The sequence below is a fragment of the Lepidochelys kempii genome, chromosome 1 (assembly GCF_965140265.1).
Source record: "Lepidochelys kempii isolate rLepKem1 chromosome 1, rLepKem1.hap2, whole genome shotgun sequence".
Lineage (NCBI taxonomy): Eukaryota > Metazoa > Chordata > Testudines > Cheloniidae > Lepidochelys > Lepidochelys kempii.
In genome coordinates, this window is record NC_133256.1 from 87,303,783 (window position 1) to 87,330,136 (window position 26,354).

At 42.8% G+C, this 26,354-nt stretch overlaps 1 protein-coding gene across 1 annotated transcript in view; it reads right to left on the reverse strand.

The window, feature by feature from the left end:
- Positions 1-25,956, reverse strand: part of SLITRK6 (SLIT and NTRK like family member 6) — a 117,408-nt gene extending 91,452 nt beyond the window's left edge. Inside the window, exon 1 of the mRNA XM_073347610.1 lies at positions 25,706-25,956. The gene's annotated coding sequence lies outside the window, so the exon portion shown is untranslated. The remainder of the gene's footprint in view (positions 1-25,705) is intronic.
- Between the last annotated feature and the right edge of the window lie 398 nt (positions 25,957-26,354).

A 26,354-nucleotide genomic window follows, 5' to 3' on the forward strand; every position in this document is an offset into this window, starting at 1 on the left:
TTAATTACTTGGGGTCGGGGATATGCTGCTGTGTCTCTCCCTGCAGGACAGTTGTGGGTTCTGGCCCGGTGTGTGCGACCGGCACTGAAACAGCATGGTGTGGCACCAGGGGCTGTCGAACCCCATACTGGAGTTTCAGCTGACCTTGCCTCCCGGGTCGACAATGGCGGGATGGAGACGGAGGAGACGTAGCATTCCAAGCCAGCCCGTGACATGGGGAGCAGTGAAAGCATTGGTCGCTGCGGCTCAACGAAGACTGGCAGCAAACCAACAGCCAGAGACTCCTGAGACTCTGTTTGTGGCCATTCTCGCCCAAATCACTGCTAATTCTGTATTGATTGTGTGCCCTATGTGCCTGCTATTTCCTGTAGGGGTTGACTCGGGAGCGCCTCCTCCGTTATGGGCCCGAATGACATATAACCTATGGGAAAGATTGGCTTCAATAGCAAATGTTACCCACTTTTCTTTATCTGATTTTGTAGCAGCTGAAGAATTGTTAGGTACGTGCCTTATTCCAGTATGTCATCACCCTGAGGAAATAGGGAATGAGACGATGCTCGCTGCTTACGCGAACCTCTCTTCCCAGTACGCTAGCATGGCTAATTGGGGCCCGGCCAACTACACTTTACCTTCTTGGGCTTATTTTTTGCTGTTGCTGTGTGCAATGTATTTCCTTTTTGTTAAGGCTTTGTCAAGACCCGCCCTGGCAGGCTCCACGAGTTATGACCTTGTCTGTCCTGGAGTTAATGGCTTGCAAAAGCAAATTGATGGCTACTATGAGATGGCCGAGCACAAATAAACAAAAAAGGAGGGGATGAAGGATTCATGCAGGGTTCATGCACTTGGCAACATTCAGGGCACACCCTGAGTGTTGTGTAGGAGCAGTGCACACACGGCTCCTCTCAAGGGCATGGACCTTGGAAACTCGCCCAGAGGACATGAACCTTGGGAAGCCTCCCAGGACTGGGCTCAAGGCCCGAGAGGAAGGAATGTGGTAGATAGAAATTGGTAAATAAGAATATTAAACAAAGCCAGTGTATTCCTTTTATCTGTTGGAGTATGTAATGCGCAGGAGGAGGGGGAGAATAAAAGAGAGGGTGGAAAGCTGACAAGGCAGACCAGCCTGCTTGCTTGCTTAAAGCCTTGTTCTGTCTTGTATTTGGACCGCAAGAATAAAGAATGATAATAATAATGTTAAGGAAGCAGTTTCCAATTTGGGCTACTATTCTAGTGGAATATTTCAAGAGGACATAAACACATTCATAAAACGTATTGATTTGCTAATGGCAAACTTTTTTAGCTTATTCATAAATATTTTGAACAATTCTAAATTATTTAAAATGATGACAATTCAGTAAATCAAGATTTGTCATGCTGTACATTACTGGATAATAATTGTATGACTTGGATACTGGTGTTAGGATATGCAATATAATTATTTTGAAAAGAACTGCATGGCATCCTGTAGTTCTTGCAAATAGAGTTTGTAAATACAAATGTAAGTAGTGCACAGGAGAATTACAAAAAAATGTGCAAATATTACTTCATACTGGAAATCTGTGTTTTCTATACAATAAGATAAAATACTCCTCCCAGTGATACTGTTGTCAAAATCATTCACTTGAAAGGACAAAGATAGTGGATTTTGTTGGTTTTTTGTCTTAGAAAAAAGGTTATGTTGTGAAAATGAATGTCTGAACTTTCACTATATTCACATTAGATGCAATAGACAGAATTATTCTTTCCAATATGCATCACAGATCTATTTATCCAAAGGGTGGAGCTATCCTACTAAGTCACTGTGGATTGCAGTCTTGATTGCAAAGAATTTTGAACTGGTAAACTATGTGTTATGGCAGTGGTTCCCAAACTTGTTCCGCCACTTGTGCAGGGAAAGTCCCTGGCAGGTCGGCCCGGTTTGTTTACCTGCTGCCTCCTCAGGTTCGGCTGATCGTGGCTCCCACCGGCCGTAGTTCACTGCTCCAGGCCAATGGGAGCCGCTGGAAGTGGCAGCCAGTACGTCCCTCGGACCGCGCCACTTCCAGCAGCTCCCATTGGCCTGGAGCAACGAACCGCGGCCAGTGGGAGCCGCGATTGGCTGAACCTGTGGACGCGGCAGGTAAACAAACCAGCCCGGCCCACAAGGGGCTTTCTCTGCTCAAGCGGCGGAACGAGTTTGGGAACCACTGTGCTATGGAATCAATCCAGCTCCCATTGAAATCAATGGGAAGACTTTCACTAATTTTACTGGGAGCTGTATCAGGCCACATATCCCCAAAACAGTAAGGCTTTTCACTTAGAGGATGTTTTTAGACACCAAGTTTCTTGTCTGTCAGTCACCACCCGGACTGCTGTATTTTTATCATATTTTGGTTGTGAATTTAATGGCAGCTGTAATAGCTTGTTATATCACAGTTAGGGTAATGGCAACTGGCCCATGTGAGCCTTCTGTCACAACTTGGACCAAACCAAATACAAAACTGAGCTTTGAAAACACAGTTCATTTTATTTTGCTTCTGTGAATTTTTTGTGTTACTAGATTTCCGGGCTTTGTCCAAAACTGGACAACAGGAGGGACGTTTTCATAGTATATCTAAACACAGTGACATCAGTAAACTTACAGTATAAAAGAAATGTCTCCTGTGAGACCTACACCCTAAGGCTCCTATTCAGAACAGTGTTTAAACTCATTCTTACTTCTCAGTGACGTCTATGAGACTTAAACACATGCTAAAGGTAGCCATACATGTTGATGCTTTCTTGAATAGGGATGGATTTAAGCAGATGATTAAATGCTTTTCTGAATCAGGGCCTAATTTCCTTTCAAAAATTCCTTTCAAAAAGATTCTAATAAATTCAGTGAAAAATTGGATTATTTAAAGTAAAACATCTGGAGGTTTGTCTGTCAGTAGGTTAAAAGGGCACCCTACACTAAGCAGAAATAGAGAATAGAGATATTTATGCGGTATGTCAATGTCATTTCTTTCAGTAGCAAAGTTCGTTTTTTGCTCTCAACAATTCCCATTCAAGTAGCATACTGAATTCTATATAGAGTGTTTATTATGAAAATGATTAATTTGTTGCATGCTAACAATGTGCTCATGAACACAAAGACAGAAATCTAGATAACTATTTGACCAGCCTACTTAAACAGAAGGCCAGCAAGATTAATGAATAAGTGCATAAAGAATCACTTTCCGGTTGTCTGACCTATCAATTCAGTTACACTTTTAAAGACAAATATACTTTTATTGTGTTTTCTTCATAGGAGGTAGCATGTGTATTTCTGTAACTTCCAATACCAGATGCTTCATATTATACTTGACTCTCTTTAGATAGTTTATTTTAATTTAAATAGCGAATCTGAGTTTATATAGCTTGTGTCCCTCCCCTTCCCACATACACAGACACTCCATATAAGATTTTTGTTGTGTCGGGTATATATAATAAAAATACCCTTGTGATTCTTATAAGTATCCACTTCCCCACATGGAAAGTTTGGTCAGATACCTCCACGGCAGCATTATTCAGTTACCCTGGACACTGATCCCCTTGGATCAAGGAATCTGTGTGTGGAGAAAGCCTTATGATTGATCCTTCTGTAGGAAGATTGGGGGCATGGCCAACGTCACGGGGGACGTACTCAATGTGGTGACACATATGGCTGCATCAATAACAATAGGATCATGCTGGCAATGTTGGAGGAATATAGGTACAAAGGTCTGACATCAGGATGGGTTCCACCCAAATATTCAGCTGGTGGGCTCCCCATAGAGTTTCAGCACCAAGTGGATGGCTATTGGTGGGCTTCCTTAATAAAAAACCTGGCTAGAGGTTACCAGTTAACCACACTAAAGGGGATTCTATTATGACTTAGAGGTAAGGGCACTACCATTAACTCTCCTTGGAGAGGAACTTGCTGTAGAGCTGACCAGAGGAGGAAAGCTCGGTTTCACAAATAATTTTGAGATTTTGCAGTGTGGCTCAGTTTCAAATTGGATAAAAAACTTAAAATTGCAACATTCTCCACAAAATTAAATTCAGAGTTTTTAGGGAGGTCATTAAAAACATTTTATTTCAACAATTTATTTTTAATTTTGTATTATATTATACAATTTGTTTTACATGATACAAGATTCAAAATGAAAAGTAATTTTAAAACAAAGTTGAAATGTTTCATTCTGAAAATGTGTACCTGAGGATGTTTTGATGTTGTTGGAACTTTTTTCCATTTTAAAAAATGAAATTCTAGAAAAATTGACTGGATTCCTTGCAGCATTTCAATTTCAAATGAATTGCACATTCCAGTGGAATATGGTTCCATCAAAGATTATCTGACAGCTAGCTTGCTGCCCGGATAAGGGAGCACTAAATAAATGAAACTGAAGAAACCTTCTCCAGCTTTGCTTGCTGCATTCATGTATCTGCTTCAGGGATTTATAGTGTGCTCCTCACTATGGTGCTCGTATCTTGCTTGCTTTAAATGATAAATGTTCTGATTCCTTTCTTCCCTCTCACCACGTTGACTGGACTTTTAAAAAGTAATGATTATGGTAGGAAATTTTCAAAGAAACAAGCTTTGCATTTTGCTCTGAGAATAGTTAGGGTAAGTGGCCATTGTTGTGTGAATGAGTTCTGCAGCCTTGGGTCAGTGGCTGAGAAAGTTCTGCTCCTGCACTGACAAGTCTCATTCATTGCGGTTGACCTATCCATTGTTCCTGCAGGTCATGGCCACAGACAGAAAGGCAAGTTATAAAAATACATAATGCATTTGTGTTATTCACATTAACTTAATGGTATGTGTTATAAGTGTTGCCAGGCTTCTATCTGAATAAGCAGAAGACCCATTATGGGACCTTACAAATGCTCTCTTTACAATAAGAAACTCACTGTCACACCATATATATTTTCAAAAGAGCAGCTTTATGCAGGGAGTGATATTTGCTCTTTAAATGAGGGACTGATTGTGTTCCTTAGATCTGCACAATGACAACTTTCTTTGCACATATTTTCCCCTTTTGTGCAGGAGGAGGGCTCAAGAAAGAAATTTCCAAACCTCTGAGGATCCACAAGGGAAAATGCTAAGGACCAAGCTTTATCTTTACTGCCATTCTACCTACAAGTTGTCTATCTTGTCCACAATTTAGGTGTACTCTTTGATTCCTTGCTTTCTACCATCTGCAGGTGGCTAGGAGACTCTGTCCCATCCTAGTGGATGATGACCTGGGCTCAGTTATTCACTCATTTGTCATCTCTTGTCTGAACTACAGCAATGCAATATTGCTGGACATGAAGCCTTCAGCTTGGAGGAAACTCCAGCCTGTACAGGACAGTGCAGCACACCTCCTCCACAACACAGGCAAGCACATCACAACTGTCTTCCACCCTCTTCCCATAGACCACACCTCTTCCCACAGACCACACCTCACAATCCATTTTCTACACCCAAGCTCTACGATACAACCACATTTGCTCCAACCCCTCAGACAGAGACAAACATCTACAAAATCTCTATCAAACGTTCAAGAACATCCAAGTGTTCTTACAACTACAATACCCACCTGCTGAAGTGAAGAAACAGATTGACAGAGCCAGAAGAGTACCCAGAAGTCACCTACTACAGGACAGGCCCAACAAAGAAAGCAACAGAATGCCACTAGCCATCACCTTCAGCCCCCAACTAAAACCTCTCCAGCGCATCATTAAGGATCTACAACCTATCCTGAAGGACAACCCATCACTCTCACAGATCTTGGGAGACAGGCCAGTCCTTGCCTACAGACAGCCCCCCCAGTCTAAAGCAAATATTCGCCAGCAACCACACACCACACAAGAAAAACACTAACCCAGGAACCTATCCTTGTAACAAAGCCCGTTGCCAACTATGTCCACATATTTATGCAGGGGACACCATCATAGGGCCTAATCACATCAGCCACATGATCAGAGGCTCATTCACCTACACATCTACCAATGTGATATATGCCATCATGTGCCAGCAATGCGCCTTTGCCATGTACATTGGCCAAACTGGACAGTCTCTACGTAAAAGAATAAATGGACACAAATCAGACGTCAAGAATTATAACATTCAAAAACCAGTCGGAGAACACTTCAATCTCTCTGGTCACTTGATTACATACCTAAAAGTCACAATATTACAACAACAAAAAACTTCAAAACCAGACTCCAATGAGAGACTGCTGAATTGGAATTAATTTGCAAACTGGATACAATTAACTTAGGCTTGAATAAAGACTGGGAGTTGATGGGTTATGACACAAAGTAAAACTATTTCCCCATGTTTATTTCCTCCCCCTTCTGTTCCTCCAACATTCTTGACAACTACTGGAAATGGCCCATCTTGATTATCACTACAAAAGGTTTTTTTTTCTCTCCTGCTGGTAATAGCTCACTGTAACTGATCATTCTCATTATAGTATGTATGGTAACACCCTTTGTTTCATGTTCTCTGTGTATATAAAATTGTCCTACTGTATTTTCCACTTCATGCATCTGATGAAGTGGGCTGTAGCCCACAAAAGCTTATGCTCAAATAAATTTGTTAGTGTCTAAGGTGCCACAAGTACTTCTGTTCTTTTTGTGGATACAGACTAACATGGCTGCTACTCTGAAACCTGTCTTTATGAAGTAAGGCATTCACAATCATTTTAATATCCTCTGCTGTTTTCTATTCTCTCTTTATGCTTGTCATTTGTGTCTAACACTGTGACACCTAACTTTTGCCTTAGCTTTCCTGAGCCAAATCAATAGTGTAGTTCTGACCAAAGGAGTCTTTGACACTATCAAGGGATGTGTAAGGGTCTGAACATCACCACGGAGGTGATGGATCTGAATCTGAATTGCTTTCCTTTTACATGCCTTGTCTATGAAGTTCAGAGGAGTGAGCAGTTTCCTCATTTAGAAATCAGAATTTCAAGCACATATAAATCTAAAGAGTGGCTTGAAAAAAATTATATCAATGGTAGACATTAAAATCATAGGCTTTGTAACAATTCCTGTGTGTTTTTTGGGCTGTAATCTAGCCTCTTTTCAAGGGCATATGCATGGGGGGTGGGTAATCTGACTATGGGCTGCAAGACATTTTGTTGACATCGACCGTCTGCAGGCATGGCCCACCGCAACTCCCAGTGGCTACGGTTTGGGTCTTGTACTGCCTCTTCTGCCTACAGCCCCACCCACACTCCACCCTTGCTCCATCCCAGGCCCTGCTCCCACCCATCGCTGACTCACCACTAACCTCTTCACACCCCCAACCCCGAGATTCCCCCCTCTGCTCACCTCCTCCCCTGCCCGCCTGCTGCTCGCTCACCTGCTGCTCACCTCCTCACCCCCGCAGCCACCAGACCCTTTCCCTGCCCACCACAAGACCCCCCACAACCACTTGCTATGCAGCTGGCTCACCACTTCCCTCCTCACCCTGCTGCTGCCCTCCCACCATGACACCCTCTCCCCTTTTCACCTTAAAGCACTAACAGCACCACTGCTCTAGGTGCACTAGGACATTTGTTTAGTCCCTTTCAAAGAAAGTTGTATACTCTAGCCCCATCTCATATGGTGAGGTAGTTGGCATTTTTTTTTCTGAGACCAAAATTAAAATATAAAACTGCTGCACCAGCCAAGGCACCAGTGAGAGAGATTGTTTATTTTCACTTTCCGTACTTCTTAGGCTACCTTTATCTTGCAGCAAGTGGTGACTGCTTCAACAGTGCTTGTAGGAATGTTGGATTTAGTATAAGAGAGCTTTGTAATTGACTAGCTCTTTTTAAATATAGGAATATGCCTCCTCTTACACAGGATAGCTTGTGGGGAGGAGTATAACACTCCATGATATAGGACTTATAGTGCCTACTACATTCTTCCCTCCAGAGGGGACATTAGTGACCCCAAATGTGATGTGATGATGTCATAAATATAAAGGGAAGGGTAAACCCCTTTAAAATCCCTCCTGGCCAGAGGAAAAATCCTCTCACCTGTAAAGGGTTAAGAAGCTAAAGGTAACCTCGCTGGCACCTGACCAAAATGACCAATGAGGAGACAAGATACTTTCAAAAGCTGGGAGGAGGGAGAGAAACAAAGGGTCTGTGTCTGTCTGTATGCTGCTTTAGCTGGAGATAGACCAGGAATGGAGTCTTAGAACTTTAGTAAGTAATCTAGCTAGGTATGTGTTAGATTATGATTTCTTTAAATGGCTGAGAAAAGAATTGTGCTGAATAGAATGACTATTCCTGTCTGTGTGTCTTTTTTGTAACTTAAGGTTTTGCCTAGAGGGATTCTCTATGATTTGAATCTAACTACCCTGTAAGGTATCTACCATCCTGATTTTACAGAGGGGATTTCTTTACTTCTATTAAAAGTCTTCTTGTAAGAAAACTGAATGCTTTTTCATTGTTCTCAGATCCAGGGGTTTGGGGCTGTGGTCACCTATGCAAATTGGTGAGGATTTTTACCAAACCTTTGCCAGGAAGTGGGGTGCAAGGGTTGGGAGGATTTTGGGGGGAAAGACGTGTCCAAACTACATTTCCCAGTAAACCCAGTTAGAGTTTGGTGGTGGCAGTGGAGATCCAGGGACAAAGGATAAAATTAATTTGTACCTTGGGGAAGTTTTAACCTAAGCTGGTGAAAGTAAGCTTAGGAGGTTTTCATGCAGGTCCCCACATCTATACCCTAGAGTTCAGAGTCGGGGAGGAATCTTGACAGATGAGCCTACCAACCCTATTGTCTTTAATGAAATCATAGAACCATCCTTCAGATCAGGCCCATCCCTAGGGAAGATGAGCTCCTCCATGTTACTTGCTACTATGGCTGTCAATTAATTGCTGTTAACTCAAGCGATTAACTCAAAACAAATTAACTGAATTAAAAAAATAAATCATGATTAATCACAGTTTTAATCGCACTATTATACAATAATAGTATGCCAATTTAAATTTATTATAAATATTACTGGCTTTTTTTCTACATTTTCAAACACCGATTTTAATTACAACACAATACAAAGTGACAGTCCCCACTTTATATTATTATTTTTATAATATTTTTACAGTGCAAAGATTTGTAATCAAAAGAAATAGTACTTTTAAATTCATCTCATAGAAGTACTGTCGTGTAATCTCTTTATCATGAAAGTGCATCTTACAAATGTAGATTTTTTTTGTTACATAACTGTACTCAAAAACAAAACAATGTAAAACTTTAGAGCCTGCAAGTCTACTCAGTCCTACTTCTTGTTCAGCCAATCACTAAGACAAACAAGTTTGTTTACATTTATGGGAGATAATGCTGCCCACTTATTATTTACAATGTCACCTGAAAGTGAGCACAGGCGTTCGCATGGCACTTTTGTAGCCGGCGTTGCAACGTATTTACATGCCATATATATTAAACATTCATGTAATCATTTGACAGCTGTACTTGCTACACATCTTCTCCTCATTCCAGAGCAGTACCCATAGAAGCTGTGCTATCGCTGGTTGCCCCTACTGCGTCTTAGACCTCATTCAAATCCAGAGGGAAGCTTGAGCCATACAGTAACTATAGCTGCCTGATCCCTCCTTCTGTAGATTTCAGTAGCACTCCTTGCCCCCAGCCCAATGGAGCCCCAACAACACAATTTTGTCATTTGTTGTCTGCAGGCTCTGAGAAGTAAAGGGTTATGCTGTGTTGGCTCTGCTCATTTTCACTCTGATTCTTGCTTTGCAACTTACCACAGAGAGCATCATAAGGCCCATAGATATAAATTCTCTATTCCATGCTACATTGATCTGTGCAAGATCCAACAAGAAAACAAAGGAAACATTGACTCATATCAGACTGGAAGTGGCATTTACATATTTTTGAGTGCTCAGACTGAAAAAAAAACTTTATAGAATGCTTATAGGATGCTTCATGTATTAAACCTACCTATATATCTGTATCCCATGTTATAAGGTAATATTTAAATGTTTGCTCTGCAACTATACAAATGTTTGCTAAGACTGTTAACCCCCGACCTAGTTAGGGAAGAAGAGTGTGAAATGTTAGTTTACCACAAGAGGTGTTATCTCCTTCCCAACAAAAGAGGGTCTACAGACATCAAACATCCCATTGTGGGAAAAAAGACTTTGTTGATTGCTTCCCCCACATTCCTCAAGATGGTACTTGCACAAGTCTTTGTTCCCTCACAGCTTGAACACTGGGAGAAGGGAATAAAAATACCTGTTAAAGAGAAATAGTTATCTTTATGCAGTCTAGGCTCTCAGGAACAAAGAGTTCTAACCATAAGCAAGAGATCCACAAGCTGCTTGGCTTGGGTTAGCTCTAAAGGGCATAAATGCTTATTTATTATAGAAGCTTCTGTTACCTTTTGAATTTAAGTTTATACCTCATTTGTGTATATGTATGTTTACCTGCTTAAACGCTGTGAATAACTCTCTCCTTTCTTTTTCCTAGTTCCTTTAATTAGTTTTGTTGTCTTTGGTTTGAGATCTGAGTGAAACTGACCTGGTGTAAGTGACTGGTCCTTTGGGACTTTCAGTAACCTGAATATTGTTGGGATTTTAGGGATTTTAAGGGACCATCTATCATAGAGGCAGGCTTGCGGGGATGGCAAGATAGATCAGCGTACAGAAGAAGACTGTCTGTGGCTCTTATTAAGGCTGTTATAGTGCCTGAGGAGTTCACACTTGTTATTTGGTGGGTGAAATCTACATATAGAACAGAAAACCAGTTTGGAATTTCATGCCCTGTTTCTTGACAGTCTGCCGTGAGTTTGGCACTCACAGTTGTGGGCCACTCTGGACAGCATGACAACCTAGTTCCCATTTTCAAAAATGCCTTGGGCCATCATCCTGCAAACACATACACACTTGCTTAACTTTGCTATTCTGAGTTATCACTTTGATGTCAATGGACTACTCACAGAAATAAAGTCAAGCATGTGCATAAGTATTTGCAGGTTCAGGACCTTATGCACCTTAGATCCTAAATCCCCAAAATTGGTCCACTGTCTGTATAACTATAATTCAGAATGAAATAACACATTAAATACATATGAATTGATAACATTGCAAGGCACAGATGTCGTCTTTTTTGCACAACTAGAGAAAAATAAAGGAAGTCTAAGCATTAAAGGAAGATTTGGGTTTATTTAGTGGAAAGAGGGTCAGCTGATCCATTCATCTCTAAATCCACTTTGTTTCTCAAGATATATGTGGGCTTCATTGCTCGTAAGTAACGAATGAAAATTTTAGTAGTCACATCAGCTGACACATTTATTGTACCCTGTAGTCTTTTATACATTGCATCTTGCAGACACACCACAAATGATCAATTTTAATGTGAACAAGATAGCTTGCATACAGGTATTAATATGGGGCTATAAAAAAGGCAAGTTGCAATTAGATGTGATTACAAATAAGCAAGGCACCAGGGAGACATTTACAATGTTATGGTGCTGCTTTTCCATTTAAGAAGCTGTGAAGAAGCACCAAAAATAGCCTGAAAGCCAGAAAAAGTGAAAATAGCATGTGTAATTTTAAAACTTATAAAAGGAGTTTAGAGTTGTGGTTCTCAACCAGGGGTACATGTATCCCTGGGGCCTGGGAGTATTCAGAGGTCTTCCAGGGGCTACATCAACTCATCTAGATATTTGCCTAGTTTTACAACAGTCTACGTGAAAAGCACTAGTGAAGTCAGTACAAACTAAAATTTCATACAGACAATGACTTGTTTATACTGCTCTATATACTATACACCAGTGGTTCTCAAAGCTGGTCCGCCGTTTGTTCAGGAAAAGCCCCTGGCGCGCTGGACCAGTTTGTTTACCTGCCACATCTGCAGGTTCGGCTGATCGCGGATCCCACTGGCCGCTGTTTGCCGCTCCAGGCCAATGGGGGCTGTGGGAAGGGTGGCCAGCACATCCCTTGGCCCACGCTGCTTCCTGCAGCCCCCATTGGTCTGGAGAGGCGAACCGCTGCCAGTGAGAGCCATGATCGGCTGAACTTGCGGACATGGCAGGTAAACAAACTGGTCCGGCGTGCTAGGGGCTTTCCTTGAACAAGCGGCGGACGGGCTTTGAGAACCACCGCTATACACTGTATGTAAGTACAATATTTGTATTCCAATTGGTTTATTTTATAATTATATGGTAAAATGAGAACACAAGCAATTTTTCAGTAATAGTGTGCTGTGACATTTGTATTTTTTATGTCTGATTTTGTAAGCAAGTAGTTTTTAAGTGAGGTGAAACTTGGGGGTATGCAAGACAAATTAGAATCCTGCAAGGGGTACAATAGTCTGGAAAGGATAAGAACCACTGGTTTATAGGATGCAAGTCAGAGATTCATTGAAATGCTTTAACCAGCTACTTCAAGATATGCATAAAATTCCATTTGTGGCTCTTGTGGAAAAAGAGTATTTTCTAGTGAAATTTGTGAAAGTGTAAGAGCTTCATAGTCCCAGAAGTGGGACTAAATGTGACTTAGCTGGAGAGCTGTGTCACCAAAGTAACCTGGAAAGCATTGGAGGATGGGCATAGTTGTGGAAGACAAGTGGGAATTGAGTGAAAGAGGCTGCAGTGTGTCATTGTGTTTTGAGGGGGCACTCCGGGGCATTGAGTTGTATAACAATGTTATAAGAATAAGAGCCCAAAGATTTGAAACTGATGAATAAATACAAATGTGAACAAAATACTTGAAAATTAGTTTCTTTAACTTACCTTCTAGTATGTAAGTTCAGGGTATTGGGTCAAATTCAGACCCGGCCGGGGTTACCATCTCTTCGAGAAGTATCTGTGAGAGGTGTTGTACTGGGCAGAAGTTTCTATGAGAATTTCCTCTTGCAGTTGTCCAGGGGTTTTCCCCATAACTTCATCGACTCTATGGGGTGTGCGGTAAGACAAGACTATCCAGCGACTCATGGTCCACCTTCTATCCACAGCTGCCAACACTGTGGCTTCACAGGAACCATGTTATTAGGGCTTCCAATAGCTGTTGCCCTGTTAATTACCCTTTACTGAGGAATGGGTTTGTCTTCCTCAGGCTGCTTTAACATTCTGTCATCCATTTTTTGTGAGGCTTGGGAAGGAACAATATTCATCCCCCAACCTTCCTTTCCCTAGCATACCACTACCCCGGCAATGGTTTCTGATCCCATGGATGATCTGACCCTTGTTGCACTACTCCACTGAACTCATTACAGTTCTAGTCATGTACTTCCAGTCCTCAGTAGCTTTAACAGTACATGAACTTTGCCCTGTTTTATCAGCTACACCTATGTTGTACACAGTTCTAGGCTTATTGCTATTTTGTCTGAGCCCTGTCCATGAGAGGAGGGGGCTTGCAGCAAGACTGTGGCAGCAAACATGAGGTATAAGAGATTCTATAAACAAAATAAATAGCTACTTGAGAAATGACAGAAAACACCCCACATTCCTACAATTAATAGACATGGCAAAAGACCCGCATGGAATATTCTCAGGGGCAATTTGTCAAACTACAATTATAGGCAAATAGACATGTCAGGACTGGGGTCACTATCTCCTTAAAAATCTCTAAGGGTATGCCTACACTATAAAATTAGGTTGAATTTATAGAAGTCGTTTTTTTAGAAATAGTTTTTATATAGTTGATTGTGTGTGTCCCCACACAAAATACTCCAAGCACATTAAGTGCATTAAGTCGGCGGAGTGCTTCCACAGTACTGAAGCTAGCGTCAACTTCCAGAGCATTGCACTGCGGGTAGCTATCTCTCAGTTCCCGCAGTCTCTGCCACCAATTGGAATTCTAGATTGAGATCCCAATGCCTAATGGGGCAAAAACATTGTTGAGGGTGGTTTTGGGTACATGTCGTCAGGCCCTCCCTTTCTCCCTCTGTGAAAGCAACAGCTGACAATCATTTTGGTGAGGTCTATCAGGGGCACATTGAAAAGTTTAATGGAGAGTCAGTGCTGCCTAGAATACCAGGGGGAGGGATAGCTCAGTGGGTTGAGCATTGGCCTGCTAAACCCAGGGTTTTGAGTTCAATCCTTGAGGGGGCCATTCTGTATAACAGATGTTTTTGTTTCTCCTTGATGTAAAGCCACCCCCTTTGTTGATTTTAATTCCCTGTGAGCCAACTCTGTAAGCCATGTCGTCAGTCATCCCTCCCTCCATCAGAGCAATGGCAGATAATTGTTCCACACCTTTTTTCCGTGCATATGCCATACCACGGCAAGCATGGAGCCCGCTCAGATCACTTTGGCAATTAGGAGCACATTAAACACCACACGCATTATCCAGCACCGGAACCTGCCAAAGCGAAACCGGGAGAGTAGGCGATGTCAGCACGGTGACGAGAATGATGAGGACATGGACAAAGACTTCTCTCAAAGCACGTGCCCTGGCAATGTGGGCATCATGATGCTAATGGGGCAGGTTCATGCCATGGAATGCCGATTCTGGGCCTGGGAAACCAGCACAGACTGGTGGGACCGCATAGTGTTGCAGGTCTGGGATGATTCCCAGTGGCTGCAAAACTTTCACATGCGTAAGGGCACTTGCATGGAACTTTGTGACTTGCTTTCCCCTGCCCTGAAGCACCAGAATACCAAGATGAGAGCAGCCCTCACGGTTGAGAAGCGAGTGGCAATAGCCCTGTGGAAACTTGCCACTCCAGACAGCTACCTGTCAGTCGGGAATCAATTTGGAGTGGGAAAATCTACTTTGGAGCTGCTGTGATCCAAGTAGCCAACACGATCACTGACCTGCTGCTATCAAGGGTAGTAACTGTGGGAAATGTGCAGGTCACAGTGGATGGCTTTGCTGCAATGGGTTTCCCTAACTGTGGTGGGGTGACAGATGGAATGCATTTCCCTATCTTGGGATCGGACCACCAAGGCAGCCAGTACATAAACTGAAAGGGGTACTTTTCAATGGTGCTGCAAGCACTGGTGGATCACAAGGGACGTGGAGGAGGGAAGCACTGGGTGGGGTGGTGGAGAAGTGAAGGACAAGGCCACAGAGCACTTTAAAACTTTAAAACTTATTGAATGCCAGCCTTCTGTTGCTTGGACAATCCTCTGGTGTGGAGTGGCTGGGTGGCCGGAGGCCCTCCCACCGCATTCTTGGGCATCTGGGTGAGGAGGCTATGGAACTTGGGGAGGAAGGTGGTTGATTACACAGAGGCTGTAGCGGCGGTCTGTGTTCCAGCTGCCTTTCCTGCAGCTCAACCATATGCTGGAGCATATTAGTTTGATCCTCCAGCAGCCTCATCATAAAATCCTGCCTCCTCTCATCACGCTGCCGCCACCTATCATCTTCGGCCTGCCACTTACTCTCTTCAGCCCGCCACCTCTCCTCGCGTTCATTTTGTGCTTTCCTGCACTCTGACATTGTCTGCCTCCACGCATTCGTCTGTGCTCTGTCAGCGTGGGAGGACAGCATGAGGTCAGAGAACATTTCATTGTGAGTGCGTTTTTTTCACCTTCTAATCTTTGCTAGCCTCTGGGAAGGAGAATATCCTATAATCCTTGAAACACATGCAGCTGGTGGAGGAAAAAAAAAGGACAGTGGTCTTTAAAAAGACACATTTTATAGAACAATGGGTATACTCTTTCACGGTAAACCTTGCTGTTAACATTATATACATAGCTCATGGGCTTTCGTTACAAGGTTGCATTTTGCCTCCCCCCACCGCGTGGCTAACCCCTCCCCCCTTCCCCCCACCATGTGGCTAACAGCGGGGAACATTTCTGTTCAGCCACAGGCAAACAGCCCAGCAGGAATGGCCACCTCTGAATGTCCACTTACTAAAACCACCCTATTTCAACCAGGCGACCATGAATGATATCACTTTCCTGAGGATAATACAGAGAGATAAAGAATGGATGTTGTTTGAACACCAGCAAACATATGCTGCAATGCTTTGTTCTGCAACGATTCCAGACTACGTGCTACTGGCCTGGCATGGTAAAGTGTCCTACCATGGTGGACGGAATAAGACTGCCCTCCCCAGAAACCTTTTGCAAAGGCTTTGGGAATACATCCAGGAGAGCTTTATGGAGATGTCCCTGGAGGATTTCGGCTCCATCCCCAGACACGTTAACAGACTTTTCCAGTAGCTGTACTGGCCCCGAATGCCAGGGCAAATGAATCATTAAACACACTTGCTTTTAAACCATGGATATTATTTACAAAGGTACACTCACTGGAGGTCCCTTTTCTGCCTGGCGGGTCTGGGAGGCAGCCTTGGGTGGATCTGGGGGGCACTGGGTCAGGTCCAGGGTGATAAACAGTTCCTGGCTGTCGGGAAAACCGGTTTCTCCGCTTGCTTGCTGTGAGCTATCTACAACCTACTCCTCATCATCTTCCTCATCCCCAAAACCTGCTTCCATGTTGCTTCCATCTCCATTGATGGAGTCAAAGCACATGGTTGGAGTAGTGGTAGCTGAACCCCCTAGAATGGCATGCAGTTCATCATAGAAGCGGCATGTTTGGGGCTCTGACCCGGAGCAGCCGTTTGCCTCTCTGGTTTTCTGGTAGGCTTGCCTCAGCTCCTTAAGTTTCACGCATCACTGCTTCAGGTCCCTGATATGGCCTCTGTCCTTCATGCCCTGGGAGATTTTGACAAATGTTCTGGCATTTTGAAAACTGGAACAGAGTTCTTATAGCATGGATTCCTCTCCCCATACAGCAATCAGATCCCGTACCTGCCGTTCGGTCCATGCTGGAGCACTTTTGCGATTCTGGGACTCCATCATGATCACCTCTGCTGATGAGCTCTGCATGGTCACCTCTGCTGATGAGCTCTGCACTCCCCTGCAGCTTGCCACGCTTACCAAACAGGAAATGAGATTCAAAAGTTTGCGGGTCTTTTCCTGTCTATCTGGCCAGTACATCTGAGTTGAGAGTGCTCTCCAGAGCGGTCACAATGGAGCACTCTGGGATAGCTCCTGGAGGCCAACATCATCGATTTGCATCCACACTACTGCAAATTCAACCCGGCAAGGCCAATTTCAGCACTAATCCCCTTGTCGGGGGTGGAGTAAAGAAATCGATTTTAAGAGCCCTTTAAGTCCAAAAAAAGGGCTTTGTCATGTGGACGGGTGCAGGGTTAAATGTATTTAATTATGCTAAATTTGACCTCAACTCCCAGTGTAGACCAGGGCTAAGTGCATCAAACTTTAGTATCTAGGATTTTGAAAGAATCGCAGTTTGTCTTAAAAAAGGAATTCAAGGGATCATTCTGGCTGAGCTCTAAAGGCATACCTTTCTAAAAACCTCTAAGGGCATTAGGATAAATATTATCGACATGTCTCAATACCGAAAAGTGTCTTAAGGGGCACCAATCTAGTTCAGGTCCAAGGATGTCTCATTGTAGGATTTCCCTATGACATCAGAGGAAAGGGTATCTCTGCACATCACAGCAATTTTTTCTTAATTACTGCAGAGATATTACCAGGTGAATTGCCTCAGGGTACAAAAGGCCTTTAGGTCACACATCTTTGTTGTTTTATTCCCTTGACTACATCAAGCAGGTGATTTGTAGAAAATCAGTGAAATGTCAGGAAAGTGAGAGTTCAGTAGATGCAGAGCTTGATCTTCAAACATGTGCATTAAATTTGGTTCTTAAGTTTTGTATTTGGGAGCATATATGTGAACTTGAGATGTGATACCCAGTGTAGGCATCTAGGCTGAAAAATTAGGTCTCCTCTGGCCCCAATTTGTCACTGTCTTCAGCAGCTTTATGTGAGTTACATTAGCTAAAAGGGGCAGTACAGCAGGCATTAGTTCCTTGTGGTGAATACTTTTGGCAAAAGTGGGGTTCTTTGCTAACTCTGTGCACTCCCCATACCAGCCTGTGGTACAAGGGGAGTGTTGAGGGCATTCCAAGGTGGAGCAGAGCCGGCCAGGGGAGGCATGACCCTGTCAAACCTGGTATGAGGGAGTCACAAGCCACCTCCCCTCAGTCCTTGCCATGGTGCTGGTGCAGGGATGATTTTCTTTGTCAAATTTGTGGAGATGTACTGATTTCTAATTGTTCCTGCATTGCAGACCAGGTTTTAATTCAGTTGAGGTCAGAGAACAGCAGAGTAATGCATGATGAGCTCTTTTAATTTTTCAAATTTAAATGTTTCATTTCATGTTCAACAGCAATGAAAAAGAGGAAAGGAGAAGCCAGTATAAATGATATATAAACCTGCCATTGGTTTGAAGACATTGGTTTGAAGCTTGGAACTTCACACATCAGTAAGTATAATACCATACCTAAACTTAGAGATAAATAAACCATATTGATCTTACAAGTCAAGGAAAAAAGATAAGATCCTTAGTGACTGTTTGGAGGGGGTGTGGGCTTTTATTTATTTCGTTTATTTCAATTAATGTCAGCATGCACCTAAAATGAGCCTATAATCTTAGACTCTGGAGTTCTGATCCAGAACCTGTGGAAGTCCATAGGAGACTTCCCTTTGACTTCAATGAGCCTTGCATAAGTTCCTACTGCCAACATTTAAAAATTCAATGAACAAAAATCAGGTCAGAATTTAGCCTAAAAATAAACAACCACACTAAAGATCAAGCTGACAACACTCCTCCCTAATCACAAGCAACCCCCTCTATCATGACCCTCGCTCTCAGCCTTGTAGTATACATTGAAAGTGCGTGTTTCAGAACAGGCAGGGAAGGAGATCTCAATGTTGAAGGCCTCTCGGGGTATGTCTACACGGCTATTAGATACCCATGGCTGGCCAGTGCTAACTGACTTCATCTTGCAGAGCTTGGGTTAAGTAACTGTTCAATAGTCATTTAGATGTTCTGGCTTGGGCTACAGACCAAGATTTGGGACCCTCCCGCCTTGCAATGTACTAGAGCCCAAGCTCCAGCCTGAGCCTGAATGTCTACATCACAATTAAACAGTCCTGCAGCCCAAGTCCCCTGAGTCAGAATCAGGTGGCATGGGCCTTCCTCAGGTTTTTAATGCAGTGTAGACATACCTGTTAGGAGTGTTAGTTATGATAATAAGTATCAAGGTGTAGCCATGCTAGTCTGTACCCACAAAAACAATGAGTCCAGTGGAACCTTAAAGACTAACAGATTTATTTGAGCATAAGCTTTTCAGAGGCATCTGAAGAAGTGGGTTTTTTACCCACAAAAGCTTATGCTCAGATAAATCTGTTAGTTATGATAATGTAGTATTCAGGCCTGTATATTTGCCTGAGATAGAATTTTGGGTCTTGTTTGCCCATTTGACTTTTGATATTTTTATACTCTTACTAATATGTGTGAACAAAGGACAAAGACACTGTGTGTTACATCTGCTCACAAGCAGATGGGGTGAAAAGAGATAAGAGATAGAGCTAAAGTGTTGCTGGGTAGAGTGGGAATTTAATATATGAGTGTAAACTTGAAGGACAGTCCTTCCTCAACTCCTCTCCTGAGTTAGATAACAACCAGTTGGGAGGGGCAAAGGGGATGGGGAAGGTATAAGAAACATTAAAAGCCAAAGAAATGCCTGTCCCTGACCAAAGCACAACCTCACTCCTTACCCCTTCTATGGGACACAAAAGAGGTGGCACTGAAGCCCCCAGACCCAGCACCCTACAAAATGGAACATGACCATAAATTGTAACGGGTGGGACCAAGGGCGTGCACTGCAGGTATAATTATGTCTGCTAAGAAGGAGGAAGGAAAACAGGGACACAGGAAAGCTCTGCGGCATACAGAGCAATGGAGAGGCTTGCTTGATTAACCCCAATAAACATTGCATTGTCTGCACTTTGGACTATGGTCTGCTTTCTGTCTGCATGACACGAACCAAGGGAGGGGTGAAGGGAAAAGCCCTAACAATACTCTGACACATAACTTTCTGATGGTAGTTAAATAGCCAGGGGCTTCCTACCTGAATGACTGCCTCTCCTGCTATGCCTTACAGTTGAGATGTGAAGAGGTTCTCAGGCTGGATTCCCCCAGATATAAATGCAACAGGGATGCTGGCAAGGCATTTTCTTAGAGGGCCCCTTTCATTTGCAATGGACTCCAGGATCCAAAATAGCTCAAATCTGCTGGCTTTCTGGGCACATTTATTTAGGAGGCAAAGTGAGAAGCTTGGTTTGTTCATTGGTTATTTAGTGTTATTGTATTATGTCAAGCTACAGGATCACTGTGTCTTTTTGGAGTCACTGTATTTTTAAAGGTTTCAGAGGAACAGCCGTGTTAGTCTGTATTCGCAAAAAGAAAAGGAGGACTTGTGGCACCTTAGAGACTAACCAATTTATTTGAGCATGAGCTTTCGTGAGCTACAGCTCACTTCATCAGATGTTTACCGTGGAAACTGCAGCAGACTTTATATACACACAGAAATCATGAAACAATACCTCCTCCCACCCCACTGTCCTGCTGGTAATAGCTTATCTAAAGTGATCAACAGGTGGGCCATTTCCAGCACAAATCCAGGTTTTCTCACCCTCCACCCCCCCACACAAATTCACTCTCCTGCTGGTGCTAGCCCATCCAAAGTGACAACTCTTTACATAATCAAGTCGGGCTATTTCCTGCATAGATCAAGGTTTTCTCACATCCCCCCCACCCCCATACACACACAAACTCACTCTCCTGCTGGTAATAGCTCATCTAAACTGACCATTCTCCAGGTTTAAATCCAAGTTAAACCAGAACATCTGGGGGGGGGGGGTAGGAAAAAACAAGAGGAAACAGGCTACCTTGCATAATGACTTAGCCACTCCCAGTCTCTATTTAAGCCTAAATTAATAGTATCCAATTTGCAAATGAATTCCAATTCAGCAGTTTCTCGCTGGAGTCTGGATTTGAAGTTTTTTTGTTTTAAGATAGCGACCTTCATGTCTGTGATTGCGTGACCAGAGAGATTGAAGTGTTCTCCGACTGGTTTATGAATGTTATAATTCTTGACATCTGATTTGTGTCCATTTATTCTTTTACGTAGAGACTGTCCAGTTTGACCAATGTACATGGCAGAGGGGCATTGCTGGCACATGATGGCATAGATCACATTGGTGGATGTGCAGGTGAACGAGCCTCTGATAGTGTGGCTGATTTTTAAAGGTTTCAGAGTAGCAGCTGTGTTAGTCTGTATTCGCAAAAAGAAAAGGAGTACTTGTGGCACCTTAGAGACTAACAAATTTATTTGAGCATAAGCTTTTGTGAGCTACAGCTCACTTCATCGGATGCATTCAGTATTTTTAAATGTTTTGGGGAGTTATCTAAAATGCTCATATAGTCCTTTGGTTATTCTATAAATGTAAATAAACAGCTTGCTCTCTTGAAAGGGCTCTGGCTTCACTATGCCCACTGATATTAGTAGGAGCAGTAGGCCATGAGATGTGGTCCGTCAGGTAGGTAGGTCCGAAGCCATTTAGACGTGTATAGGGAAAAAAAACAATGCATTAAATTACAACTGGAAACAAACAAGTGAGTAATGCAGACCCCAGATTCATTGCTTAATAGGGAAGTTGGCAGGAGAGGGTAAGGACCAGTTGAAGCCTTGACTCCATGTCTCACTGACAGCTGAGCTGGAATGGAAGGGGAGGTAATCTACACCACTTCCGGGCTACTCCCTCTAAAGGAAACCCTGGAATCATGTTTTCAGTCACAATATAGTTCTTGGTTTGCTCTTGGGGTATATTGCAAAGCCACAGTCTAGCCACTGGCTGGCTGCTAGAAACATGATTTTATCCTACTTGAATAAAAGGCCTGATTTTGATCTAATGAACACTAGTTTTATATGGTGGGTAACTCAATTGATTTCCAAGGAGCTACTCCTGATTGATAATGATGTGAAGTCATAATGAAGTCTAAGATGTGTTCTTCAACAAAGCAGCACCTTGAGCTTAAATCTTCTGATGTCTTAAAAGCTAAGTTATCCACAAGTAAAAATTATGTTTTGTTCTTTCTTTGTGTTTGCACTGAACAGGTTCGATCAGAGGGTGGCAATTCCAGCTGCCAGATTTATCTGTAAGAGAAGTGTGTGATTCCATATAATGCAACTTGCATCCGATAATAAAATAATAATGTTGTTGTTTCAAGACAGAATATGAATTTGGATGCATAACAGAAATTTTTAGCCTTTATTTTCATTTTTGGTGAAGAGAGGTAATTTTTTTTTGTGGCTGAATGTTGCTTCTGTTGCGTTTCTCTTCTCACAAAGGACCTCCATCTTATCATCATGTTACATGCAGTAAAGTATGTTTTAATAACCTAATAATTTTACAGGTATTCACAAACTATACACTTACCTAGGTTTTTACAGGGCCACCCATCCCTGTGGAATCTGAGTGCTCGTGTGTGTGACATATGTGACAGACATTGTCTTCGTGTACTACATGTTTGCTTTTCTGCTCTGTGTGATGCTGAGGTTACATAGAGCAGTGGTTCACAACTGGGGTACGCATACCTCTGGGGGTACGCAGTGATCTTCTGGGGGTACATCAGCTCATCTAGATGTTTGCCTAGTTTTAAAACAGGCTACATAAAAACACTAACAAAGTCAGTACAAACTAACATGTTGTACAGACAATGACTTGTTTATACTGCTCTATACTATACATTGAAATGTAAGTACAATATTTGTATTCCATTTGATTTATTTTATAATTATCTGGGGGAAATGAGCAAGTAAGTTATTTTGGATTATTATTGTGCTGTGACACTTTTGTATTTTTATGCCTGATTTTGTAAGCAAGTAGTTTTTAAGCGAGGTGTAACTGGAGGGTATGCAAGACAAATCAGATTCCTGAAAGGGGTAAAATAGTCTAGAAAGACTGAAAGCCACTGACATAGAGAAATGGTATGTATCCGTTACTGATCTAGATGTTGGCTAGAATAATTTCAGTGAACAGAACCTCTCCAGGAAGCTTACTTTACAGTTTTTCTTTTAAAGGTCCCAATACTGCTGATACACAAGCTACTTTTTATTTAGTGCCTGTAAAACCAAAGGAGACACAAGGGAGTGCTTGCATTGGATCAAAACCATGAATATTTCAATACTACAAAGAATCTTCCTCAGCATATTGCACTCTATAAAGCAAGCAGCTATTTAAACAGCATTAAGCAAAATTCCTCAACAGAAAAAAAAAAGCAGCACATGGGGAAGGGTTGCTGGTGAGCCAAGTCATTAGGATTTCTTTCTTCAAGCATTGGCACACTGGCACTGCATTATATGAGGACTGGAATAAAACTGAGTTACATCTGGATACTCTGGGTACAAAAGGATTTAACAATAATATAAGATGCCCTGTGGTAAATTCTTTTTGACTATGACTCTTATGCACATGCACATACATGGCAAGGATTATTGGCAGAGCATAACAGAATAGCAAACACCAGAGAAGCAGCAGGCTGCCTAGTGCAATGGAATAACATTTTCAGAGAGGGAAGACAGAAAAAGCAAGCCTCTAGCCAAACTGGCTTGCAATAGAATTTTGTTGGGCTCTCATAAATTAACTAAGTTCAGGCTTACTATCAGTATTGTGTGATGTTCTTTTAGGGCATCCGTTACTGTGGCATGTGAGGCCTGATCAGTACCTGAAAAACAGACTTCCAAGGAAAATCCAGATACTGCAGGAAGTAGTAGTGCTGACTCTGTATTTGCATTCTTCCCTCTGAGGTAACATTAAGCCAGAGTCCCAGAATGGTGTAAGGGAGCATTTTGGTGCAAGTACCGTAATTCAGAGGAGACATTTTAGCAAGATTTTAACAACCTGTTATCAATAAAGATTATTGATGTGGCATTTCTTTGCAAGCCACATGTTATGTCCTTGTTATAATAATATTTTCCAACTGTAGTACTTGCATTATGTCTACCTAAATTCCCCTTGTGCTATACATTTTCTTGGAGACACAGTTCTTCACCTTCCCTCTTTTCAAAAACAACACAGTATTGTGTAATATTGGACTGATAGTACCGGATAGATCAGAGATTATAGGTTAATATCCAAGCCTCCTACCTTTGCCAGAGATTAATATTTGATCACCTTTGACAATGGATAACTCAGTCAGTTTCTGATCTTTAGACATTTCCTTGATCAAATGACTGTTTCTCTTCAGGAAAGTTTGAAAATATATAGGAAAGACACTTACCAAATATAGCTCCGTAGTGGCTTCACATGGAGTTTTGACTTAGTAGGAACCGAACATAGTATTTAGCCCACAGTTGTTAATTGAATGAGACCTTTTTTCTCTTATTGATCCAACATAAAATCATAACCTAAATCTAAGTCGTGTTTTTTTTTTTGATGGGGTGGGTGAACCCTATAATAACCAGGGAGGGTTAGTCATAGAATCATAGAATTATAGAACAATAGGGTTAGAAGGTCATCTACTCTAATCTGCTGCCAAGATACAGGATTTGTTCTATCTAAATCATCCAAGACAGATGGCTATCCAGCCTCCCTCGGAAATCCTCGAGTGAAGGAATGTCCACAGCATCCCTAGGCAGTCTATGCAATTGTCCTACTGTTAATACAGTTAGGAAGTTTTTCCTGAGATGTCATCTAAATCTTCTGTGCTGTAGTTTGAACCCATTACCTCTTGCCCTGCCTCTGTGGCAAGAGAGCAACTTTTCTCCATCTTTTTTATGGCAGCCTTTCAAGTATTTGAAGACTGCTATCATATCCTCCCCCCTCCCTTAATCTCCTCTTTTCAAAAAAAAACCCAAAACCCAACAGTTCCTTTAGCTTTTGATCGTACGGCTTGTATTCAATCCCTTTGACCTCTTTGTTACTTGTCTCTGGATTCTTTCCAGAGTCTCATCCTACTTTCTATACAGTGGTGACAAAAATTGGACACAATCCAGCTGAGGTCTAACCAGCTCTGAGTAAAGCAGTTCTATCACCTCCTGTGATTTTCATTCTATGCCTCTGTTAATGCAACTAAATTTACATTTGCTTTGTTTGTAATAGCATTGCATTGCTGACTCATGTTGAGATTGTGATCCACCACAATTCCCAGATCATTCTCAGCACTGCTGTTGCCAAGCCAGTTATCCCCCATTCTGTATTTATGCATTTGGTTTTTCTTCCCAAAGTGTAGCACTTTACATTTGTCTTTGTTGAATTTCATTTTGTTGGCTATAGCCCAGTTCTCCAATTTATCAAGATCCCTTTGAATCTTAGCTCTATCCTCAAAGTGTTGGCAATCCTCCCTAGTTTTGTGGCATCTGCAAATCTGAACAGTCTGATCTCTATTCCTATATCCAAGTCATTAATAAAGATCTTAAACAACACTGGGCACAGAACAGATCCCCATGGAACTCCACTTGAGACCTCCCTCCAATCTGACTGTAGCAAGGTCTCAGTTCATCCGCAGAGCCACTGGGGGGCAGTGAGGAGCTACTGCCTCACCGAAAGGCCTTGGTCACACCTCTCCATTGATGGGGAATTAGCAGAGGGAGATATGCCATCATAATTGATGCAACCCAGGAGTACCAGCCAGAGTTTGTGACACACCCCTCAAACCCGGGAGCGCCAGCAAGAGGCTGTGGCATGCCCCTCAGGCAGGGGAGTGCCAGCAAGGCTCAGAGCTCTTTATCGGGGTTCTGACACCTAAGGTGGGGTGGCAGGGGTAGGGGAATGCAGGTCCATCTGACTGCACTGCATTCCAGCCCAAGGCCCTGACAGTGGTGAGAGGAGAGGGTCCTGCCACTGGGTCAGTGGGGAATCTGTCCGCAACACTATGACCAAATACTGACTTACGGCACTGTCCAGTTCTGCCCCTGGGCTACTTCCTACCCGGTCTCTCGATGGGTCCCTCTGGTTCCTCCAACTCGTCGGGATATTCAGCCACCAGCTCACTCTGGCTTGGGGCACTGCCTGGCTCCTTCAGTCCCTTGGGGTACTCTGCGGTTGGCAGTCCTGGTAGCCTGAGTCCTTTCTCAAGGTCAGATGGCTATCCAGCATCCCCTGGTTCAGCAGCAGGGTCTGCAGGGAACAGCCAGCAGTCTGTGTTTGTCTCCCTCCCTGGTGCTGCCCTGACTGGGCTAAGGGCCCTGCCTTTTGTACTTCCTGTTTCACCCCTCCCCTTCCAGGGGTTGGAGTAAGCTTGGCCTGGCTCCGCCCTCTCAGGCTGAGAGAGTGGCTTTTTACCCTCTGGTTTGGAGGGAGACCACCCTGTCTCCCTCTACTGACATCCTTCCATTAATCATTACTTTTTTTTGAGCTTGTTTAACCAATTATGTGTCCACTTAAAAGGTAGTTCTGCTGAGCAAGCATTTTTCCAGCTTACTTAACAGTATGTCATGTGGGATTGTGTCAAAAGCCTTGCTGAAGTCCATGCATATTATGTTCACCGCATTCCCATATCCACTGAACTAGTTACCCTGTCAAAGAGGAAAATCAAGCTGGT